Source organism: Babylonia areolata, chromosome 26 (assembly GCF_041734735.1).
Source record: "Babylonia areolata isolate BAREFJ2019XMU chromosome 26, ASM4173473v1, whole genome shotgun sequence".
Lineage (NCBI taxonomy): Eukaryota > Metazoa > Mollusca > Gastropoda > Neogastropoda > Buccinidae > Babylonia > Babylonia areolata.
Genome location: NC_134901.1, coordinates 21,282,053 through 21,292,052, shown reverse-complemented (window position 1 = coordinate 21,292,052; position 10,000 = coordinate 21,282,053).

The following is a 10,000-nucleotide window of genomic DNA, read 5'->3' as shown; positions in this document are numbered from 1 at the left end:
TGTGTGTGTGTGTGTGTGTGTGTGTGTGTGTTTTGTCGTTGTTTTTGTGCAGAGGTTTGCTGTCCAAGAAGAACTCGTTTCAAAGAAGTCGTTTCGTTGTCTTCACCTTTTTCAAGAAGAGACAGGAGTTTTGTTTAGTGGTGGGTTTTTTGTTTGTTTGTTTTTCTGTTGTTGCTTGTGTGTGTGTGTGTGTGTGTGTGTGTGTGTGTGTGTGTGTGTGTGTGTGTGTCTGTGTGGGTGGGTGGGTGTGTGTGTGTTGGGGTTGTTTTTTTGTTTGTTTACTTGTTTTTGTTTTCTTCACTCTTTTTGTCGGAGTTTCGATTTTCTTGTCTTTTTTTTTTTAAATTTTGTTCTTCTTTCTATTTCTTTATTTCATTCGTGTCATAGGAAGACGTGTTTTTCTGCGGGGGTTTGTTTGTTTGTTTCTTTCTTTCTTTCTTTCGTTCTTTTTCTTTCTTTTTCTTTCTTACTTCCTTTCTCTTGTGTTTCGCCTAATGGCTGGGGGTGGGAGGGGGAGGGGGGGGGGGTTATAAGTGACGGTAGAGGGGAATTGTTGATCTTTGCATTGGTGATAAACGGGGCAAGACCTTTTGTCAACGCACGCACTAGTATTTGTATTGCTCAGCTTTGAAAAAAAGGTTCACGCGGTCAGTAGGAGAACGACTCCTAATCTATATATTTCTGTCTGTCTGTCTGTCTGTCTGTCTGTCTGTCTGTCTGTATCTGTCTGTCTGTCTGTCTGTATCTGTCTGTCTGTTTGTTTTTTTCTGTTTGTGTCCATCTCTCTGTCTGCCTCCTCTCTCTATCTTTGTCTGTCTGTCTGTCTGTCTGTCTGTCTCTGTCCCTGTCCCTGTCTCTCTCTCTCTCTCTCTCTCTCTCTCTCTCTCTCTCTCTCCACACACCCATCTCTCTGCCTGTCTGTCTGTCTGTCTGTATGCCACACACCCATCTCTCTGCCTGTCTGTCTGTCTGTCTGTATGTATGTCTATTTATCTCTCTCTCTATCTCCCTCTTTCCCCCCTTTTCTCTCTCCACACCCATCTCTCTGTCTGTCTCTTCTCTCTCTCTCTCTCTCTCTCTCTCTCTCTCTGTCTCTCTCTCTCTCCCTCTCTCTCTCTCTCTTCTCTCTCTCTCTCTCTCTCTCTCTCTCTCTCTCTCCACACCCATCTCTCTGTCTGTCTCTGCTCTCTCTCTTTCTCTATTTTTCTATCTCTTTCTTTCTATCTCTCTCTCTTTCTGCACCCCCTACCCCTTCTCTCTCTCTCTCTCTCTCTCTCTCTCTCTCTCTCTCACTCTCTCTCTCTTCTGTGCCTCTCATGATTTTATTTCAATTCTAACTGCCATGTATAAAATGAAAACACTGTTTATGAATCAACATGTAATCACTTTCTACATAAGAAACGAACATAAATGTGGTTGAATCCCATGCGTAAGTGTAATACCTGCCTACCTATATACCTACCTACCTGTCTGTGTATCTATCTATATTTCTACCTACCTACCTACCTACCTACCTAATTCTATCTACCTAACCACCTATTTATATATCTGTCTACCTGCCTACCTACCTACCTATCTATCTATCTATATATCTACCTGCCTACCTACCTATCTATGTGTCTACCTATGTGTCTATCCATCTACCTACCTACCTACCTCTACCTACCTACCTAACTATATATCTACCTACCTACCTATCTATTTATTTATCTATCTATCTATCTATTTCTGCTCTGATATGGCCCAGTGTGTGTTGTTTGGGGCTAAGCGATAAGCGACAAACATCAGAGATCATCATTCTATCCATCCTTCTTTCCATCCACATGTCTGTCATATCGGTCTACCAATGGAGAGGACAAAAAAAAAAACAAAAAAAACAAAAATGAAAGAAACTCGACAGAACACTGACCAGGTTATCACTTGGCGAGGGAATACCAAATATCCCCCCTTCCTCCCCGAAACAGCCAAACATATGTTCTCTGACTCTCTAAAGTCCATCTAAAGCGGATCTGAGCATGTGGCAGGCAGGCAAGTGGGGAAGAGAGAGAAAAAAAAAAACCCAAACAAACCAACAACAACAACAACAAAAAAGTAAAATAATAATAATTTTAAAAAAATATATAAAAAAAACCGTTAGAGGGCGCGTGCGAGAAATGATCAAAGGGAGAGCACTTCCTATCACGCGACGTATTTCCGGGTTACTCAACAATGCAGCTGTTGCGTGCAGCTGTGAAAGACTTTTTTTTTTTTTTTCTTTTTTTCTTTTTTTTTTTTTTAACCTCGTTTTATTCTTCTTCTTCTTTTTTTTTTCCCCAGACGTCGCTGTATTTTCTTCTTCTTCTTCTTCCATCGATTGAGAGCACTGGTTGTTTTGTCGTGAGATAGACAAAGGTGGGCTTGAAAGAATTGGAGTGGAGAAAAATCACCAACATTGCTTTTGTACTGTTATTTCTTCAAGCTTTTTTTTTTTTTTCTTTTCTTTTCTTTTTCTTTTTTTTTTCATTTCTATTCATTCAAAATACATTATTATCAGGACTGAGAATATGATATCTATTTATATTGACTACCTCTGCTTATTCTGTAAGTGGCTTTTTTTTCTATCTTTCTTTTTTCTGCTTTGTTTGGTTTTGTTTTGTTCAGATTTACGATGGGTATGTTTGGTGCGAAGCGTTAATGTTTGAAGTTGTTTTGTTTTGTTTTTTGTTGTTGTTTTTTTTATGAATTATTTCGCAAGTTTGTTTGCTGACATATTAGTAAGCCAACAAAAAGGGAAAATATTTCTCCACATTTTTGTGTTTTACATTATATTTCAAAACTGATTTTTTTCAAATTTGTGTGTGAACCAGAAATACTGCAAGGTTAGATTTGTGATAGGCAATGTAAAAATATAAATCTGGAGCTAACATAATAATGTATAGATTGTTTTTGTTCCATTTGTTTATTTGTTTATCTACACACCTTCAATTTGCACTCATTATATATATATATATATATATATATATATATATATATATATATATATATATATATATATATATATATATATATATATATAAAGTGGGGCTGTTAACCTTTCCCGAAAACCATTTGTTTCAGTGAGAAAGCAACAAAAAAAACAAAAACAAAAACAAAAACAAAAAACCACCAAAAGTAGATATTCATAAGCTATGTTCTTACTAAGCTATAACGTTTCTGCAGACAGTTACGAAACACGACAGAAACAGCAGAAGAAGAGGGGAAACAAAGACAGCAATGGAGCTGAGCTGTTGGAAAGTACGTTGCAACTTCTGATAGCCACTACCAGAACCGTAAGAGAGAGAGAGAGAGAGACAGAGACAGAGACAGTCACAGAGAGAGAGGGAGAGACGCACATACAGACGCACATACTTGCCACACGCACACACACTCTCTCTCTCTCTCTCTCTCTCTCTCTCTCTCTCTCTCTCTCTCTCTCTCTATTTCTGCCTTCTCTCTCTCTCTCTCTCTCTCTATATATATATATATATGTATATATATATATATATATATATATATATCTTTCTTTCTCTCACTCTCTCTCTTTCTGCCTTCTCTCTCTCTCTCTCTCTCTCTCTCTCTCTCTCTCTCTCTCTTCCTTTCTTTCTCTCTCTTTCTCTTTTTCTCGCTCTCACCACGAACGCACTTTCAGAGAGAGATAGAGGGCGAAGAAAGACATAAAGAGCGAGAAGGAGAGAGAAAGGGGGGGTGGGGGGAGTACAAAATGAAACAACACTAAATCCGTATTAAAAAGGATGATAGCTAAGCAAAGAAAATATTGTTTTTTTCTTTTTTGGTTACAACCAGCCATCGCACACAATATGGACTCACAAAAAAAAGGAGACAGACACTCTCCTGCTGTGATCACATTGTAGCCCAGATAGTCGGGACAGCAATTACCTACCTCCTCTGCTGTCATACATATCTTCTGTGTCCAGAGCTCGGAGAGTAGGAAGGTAGGATTCAACCCTCTCCTTCTGTGCCCTGTTTTTTTTTGTGTTTTTTTTTGGACCTTCTCCGTCCGAGGTCAGGTACCACCCATTCGTATAATCATTCACACCTGGGTGGAGGAGTGAGTAAATCGGGCGCAATAGCCGAGTGGTTAAAGCGTTGGACTTTCAGTCTGAGGGTCCCCGGTTCGAATCTCTGTGGTGCCTGGTGGGTAAAAAGGGTGGAGATTTTTTTTCTTCCGATCTCCCAGGTCAACATTATGTTGCAGACCTGCCAGTGCCTGAACCTCCTTCGTGTGTATACGCACGCAGAAGATCAAATGCGCACGTTAAAGATCCTGTAATCCATGTCAACGTTTGGTGGGTTATGGAAACAAGAACATACCCAGCATGCACACACCCGAAAACGGAGTATGGCTGTCTACATGGGGCGGGGGGGAGTAAATAAACAAAACGGTCATGCACGTAAAATGTTAAATGTCACATGTTTGTCGTAGTGTGCAGGTGTGCGTGCCTGAAATCTGATTGAATGACACAGGAAACGATTGATGAGCGCCCAACGGCTGGCGTCAGTCGGCTCTACCCAGGTAGGCAGCCTGCTGTGTAAATGATCCCGTGTGTGCAAAGCGCTTAGAGCTTGGTCTCTGACCGAGGATAGGCGCTATATCAATCAATCGGAGTTACGTGCGTTTCCACAAGGACACACAGTCTTTGGAACCCCCCCCCCCCCCCCCTCACTTCCACCCCATTCCTCGGAAAGCACCTGCACCCTTTTTTCTTTTTTTTTTTTCTACTCCATCATCTGCGCCGTTTCAGTGGCACTACTCCCACGCCGCTCATTCCGAACCCCCCCCCCCCGCCCCCCCTCCCCCTCCACCACTCCCCAACACACGTGGAGTGATGGCCTAGAGGTAACGCGTCCGCCTAGGAAACGAGAGAATCTGAGTGCGCTGGTTCGAATCACGGCTCAGCCGCCGATATTTTCTCTCCCTCCACTAGACATTGAGTGGTGGTCTGGACGCTAGTCATTCGGATGAGACGATAAACCGAGGTCCCGTGTGCAGCATGCACTTAGCGAGCGCACGTAAAAGAACCCACGGCAACAAAAGGATTGTTCCTGGCAAAGTTCTGTAGAAAAATCCACTTCGATAGGAAAAGCAAATAAAACCGCACGCAGGAAAAAAATACAAAAAAAATGGGTGGCGCTGTAGCGTAACGACGTGCTCTCCCTGGGGAAAGCAGCCCGAATTTCACACAGAGAAATCTGTCGTGATAAAAAGAAATACAAATACACAAACATCCTCCCCCCCCCCTCCCCGGGCCCTCCAGCCCCATACACATCCACACCCGGGTTCGTCTATCGCAGACCTAGCTGATGATGGGAGTCCACAGGGAAAACCGATCGATGTTAGGTCGCCAGAAGGCCACACACCAGAGGAGACCCCTGCACTGCTGCTGAGTCACTTCGGTGGTGTTCGGCAGTGCCTGTTCTGAATCAGTGGCAGATCTATATTCCTATCACTTTGTTGTTGTTATTATTGTTGTTGTTGTTGGCTCTTCTCGTTATCATTATCATTATCAGTAGTAGTAGTAGTAGCAGCAGCAGCAGTAGTAGTATCATCATTATTATAATGAGAATTTACGCCTAATCTTGAAAATAACCCTAGGCGTTTACAAACAGAACAAAAATGAACACAAGGTATAAAACATTGTTATATTATTCATCACCCCCTCACACAGAGAGAGAGAGAGAGAGAGAGAGAGAGATCATAGCACACGATTATAAGTAGTTCACAATCAGAAATACAACCTACACATCCTGAGACTCTCAAACTCACTCACTCAATCACTCACTGACAGTCATTTTAAGTTCACTCTGGAAAGGGTTAAGCTGTTGGGAAAAAGGTGTATCTTCAGACTGGATTTGAAAGACTGCAGCAAAGATGAGTGAGTGACGGAGGAGAGGCTGAGGAAGTTGATTCCAAAGAAGGGGGGGGGGGGGGGGGGGGGGCTTGGTATGAAGCTCTTTTGGACGAAATCAGCATCGCTTACTACCTTCTGATAACGACTTGTTTTATGAATGAAACAAGGACGAGTGTTAGCATCCATATACTCCCAGAGTCTCCTATATATATAGAGAGAGATATATATGAGAAACACATAAACAGAGAACGACGCAAAACTGAAAACGATCCAACACAGAGAGGATGTTTACTGACGGAATGGAACTGACATTGTAGATATCTTCGCTCCCAGAGAGAGAGAGAGAGAGAGAGAGAGAGAGAGATACACAGAAAGACAAACAGACAGACAAACACACAGTCAAAACAGACACGCCGACGCAGAAACAGAGACAGAGACAGACATAGAGAGAGGTGAAAATATAGACAGAAGCATTGCAGATTGAAACTTAACACACAAAAAAACAAAAACAAATGTGGGATGTACAACAACAACAACAACAGCACACACACAAAAAAAAGAAGAAAAGAAATGGACAACATTTCATCGTTAACGTCATAACCCAGATGCATCTGGTGCTTCCTTTCAAACACCAAATATGATCATCTTTTTTTTGTTCTAAAATGTGTGAATTCGAAGAGATTAGGAGAGAGAGAGACAGAAAAAAAAAGTGACAGACTGATCACGAGTTCTTCATTTCTGAATGCTTTCTGAAAATAGTAACGTCTTTTTTTTCTTTCTTTTTTACCGCTCGACTAAAAAGTTCAGAGATCTTGAAATAGTCTTGCCTCTTATTTCTTGCTGTATTTGCCTATTTATTGAAATATCTATTTTCGTGTTTATGTTTTTATCGATGTGTTTTGCTTCTTTTTTTTTCCTAGACTTACTGGTATCGGAAAACAATGCAATGATGAGTACAACATTGGAGACGACGGAAAAAAAACAAAACCAAAACAGCACGAGCAGTCACCAAGGGCGAAGAGGTTAGCGCCGTGGACTGACTGACGGCTACGAGGATGCAGACTCAGGTTCGAGTCCCGAGTTGATAGGATGCTGCGACGGGCGCAATAGTCGAGTGGTTAAAGCGTTGGACTTTCAATCTGAGGGTCCCGGGTTCGAATCACGGTGACGGCGCCTGGTGGGTTAAAGGGTGGAGATTTTTTTACGATCTCCCAGGTCAACATTTGTGCAGACCTGCTAGTGCCTGAAACACCTTCGTGTGTATATGCAAGCAGAAGATTAAATACGCACGTTAAAGATCCTGTAATCCATGTCAGCGTTCGGTGGGTTATGGAAACAAGAACATACCCAGCATGCACACCCCCGAAAGCCATGTATGGCTGCCTACCTGGCGGGGTAAAAACGGTCATACACGTAAAAGCCCACTCGTGTGCATATGAGTGAACGTGGGAGTTGCAGCCCACGAACTCAGAAGAAGAAGAAGAAGAATGCTGCGGACTTTGAATGGTCTAACCATCACAGAGTCGAGTGTCACCGTCACTTCACGGTTAATATGTACTTCCGGAGTGTTACATGGATTCTATTTTTCTGCCTAGCATTGTAGATGCCTGATTCTCTCTCGTGTCTGGATTTGAAACGCCAATATCATAGTTGTATGGAAGGAAGCTTAATTAAGAGTTGGCTGCCATAGCTTTTCTCACATACATACTCCCTCAACTCGAAACAGACATCTATTATAGCAGTGTCATCATCGTTAATCTGATCATTCCTTATCAACACTTCTCTGGGGTTTCATGTACCACTCCCCCACAGCCCCCCAAGCCCCCCTCACCCCGCTCACCCCGCCCCCTTTCCACCCCTGCTGTCTTTTATAATGACCTCAGTTTTGATTACAATGGTTGCAGTGGATAGAAAAAGTGAAAAAAAAGAGAGGGTTTTTTTTTCTTTTCTTTTCTTTTCTTTCTTCTTTTTTTCGAAGAAGAAGAAGAAGAGGTGGGGGGGGGGGAATGAGTACACGATCTGTGAAAAAAATGGAAGACTTTTTTGTTTCAACGGTTTGCAAACAGAAATTTGACATTCCTTTCTCCCTATCATCCGCAAAGCCACAATACCATGCAACGCAATGCAGTGTTATACTAGACTATACTATACTATACTAATCATGTTGAAAGAAACAGGAATTTCGAATGGGAGAAAGAAACAGGTCCCCAACAACAATTCCTCACCCCCTCCACACACACAAGCACACACACACACACACACATATCCACACATGCGCGCGCGCACCCGCGAACGCACACACACTCACACACACACACACACACACACACACACACACACACACACACACACACACACACACACACACACACCATACTCACACACACACACACACACACACACACACACACAACTAATATCACTAATAGTGAAAAGACGCTAAACTATAGAACACACACACACACACACACACACACACACACACACACACACACACACACACACACACACACACACACACACACACACACACACACACACACACACAGAGAGAGAGAGAGAGAGAGAGAGAGAAGAAAAAAAGAAAAAAAAGATTCGACGTTGAAGGCAGAGAACGAGAGCCCCCAGTTAGGCTTAACCCCTTGTTAGTTAGCAAGATAAGTCTTTTAGATGTCACATCCAAAGGAGCCTTGAGGACGATGGCACAGATAAGTGAGAGACACCGAGGGGGGGGGGAGGGGAAGGGGGAGAGGGAGGGGGGAGGGGGAGGGTGGTGACACGCGCAGGAAACAGGTGGAAAGAGAAACCACTTCCGGTCATGCAAACAATCTGACTGTCCTAGCTTTTACTCAGCCAAGACAGCCAACCAACCCCTCCCAGCCCCCTCCACCACCACTCCCTTCCCAACCCCCAACCCCCCGATCCCAGCCCCCCGCGCTAATGGTTTTAGCAATGAGGCGTTGATTGAAACTCAACGGAAACTGCCATTCGTGTGGTCCGGGCCTTAACTGGCTCTGTCGCCAGCATGCCGACTCTCTCTCTCTCTCTCTCTCTCTCTCTCTCTCTCTCTGTGTCTCTCTGTCTCTCTCTGTCTCTGTCTCTCTCTCTCTCTCTCTCTCTCTCTTTCTCTCTGTGTGTGCGTGTGTGTGTGTGTGTGTGTGTGTGTGTGTGTCTGTGTCTGTGTCTGTGTCTGTGTGTGTGTCTATTTATCTATCTCTTTCTCATGAAAGTACGAACGAACGAATAAAACGAATAACAACAGAAAGAGGGGTTCAGCAACAATCTTGTGCGCTCACTTGACCGTGTCATCGAATGGCAATTAATTGCTTTAGATAATATGCAATTGATTTACTGGTCATATACTATGTTCTTGAATAGGTCATTGAAATAGGTGCGCACGAATATTTGATTGTTTATTTGTTTCCTGTGTCTGATTTTGATTTTCGGTTTGCTTGTTAGTCCCTCTCCCCCTTCAACCCACCGCACCATACCCTCACGCCCCCCCTCCTACTTTGTTCGTCGCTTGCATAAGTTAAATTACACCCCCCCCCCCCCCCCACCCCCACCCCCTCTCCCTTGGTATTAGGACTGTAAACGCTGAAATGCTATGAAGCTGTAAAACGCTAAAACACCGTCCAGCAATAAAATCTCCTCCCTCACCCTCTCTCTCTCTCTCTTTCTTTTTTGCTCTTAGCGATGTGTTATCTGTAAACCACCGTTATTCTTTTGTTCATACATTGTCCCCCTTGCCAAAGGATAGTATTGCCAATGGCAATAAAACAATGTCCGTGTCCGTGTCCGTGTCCCTCCCCCCCCCTCTCTCTCTCTCTCTCTCTCTCTCTCTCTCTCTCTCTCTCTCTCTCTCATTAGTATGTTTTGTTTTTGTTGATATTCTATGCCATTTGTCAGTGCGTAATCAATTCAACATTCATGAAATTCCACTGGAACATAGCTTGGCTGAAAAACAAAGTAATGAAACGGGACATTGTTCAATGGTATTTCCTGTTGTTGTTGTTGTTGTTGTTGTTGTTGATGATAATGATGCTTTCTTGTTGTTGTTGATGCTTCTTAGTTATGCCTGTTAGAAATATAACGCCTTTTATATACAACGG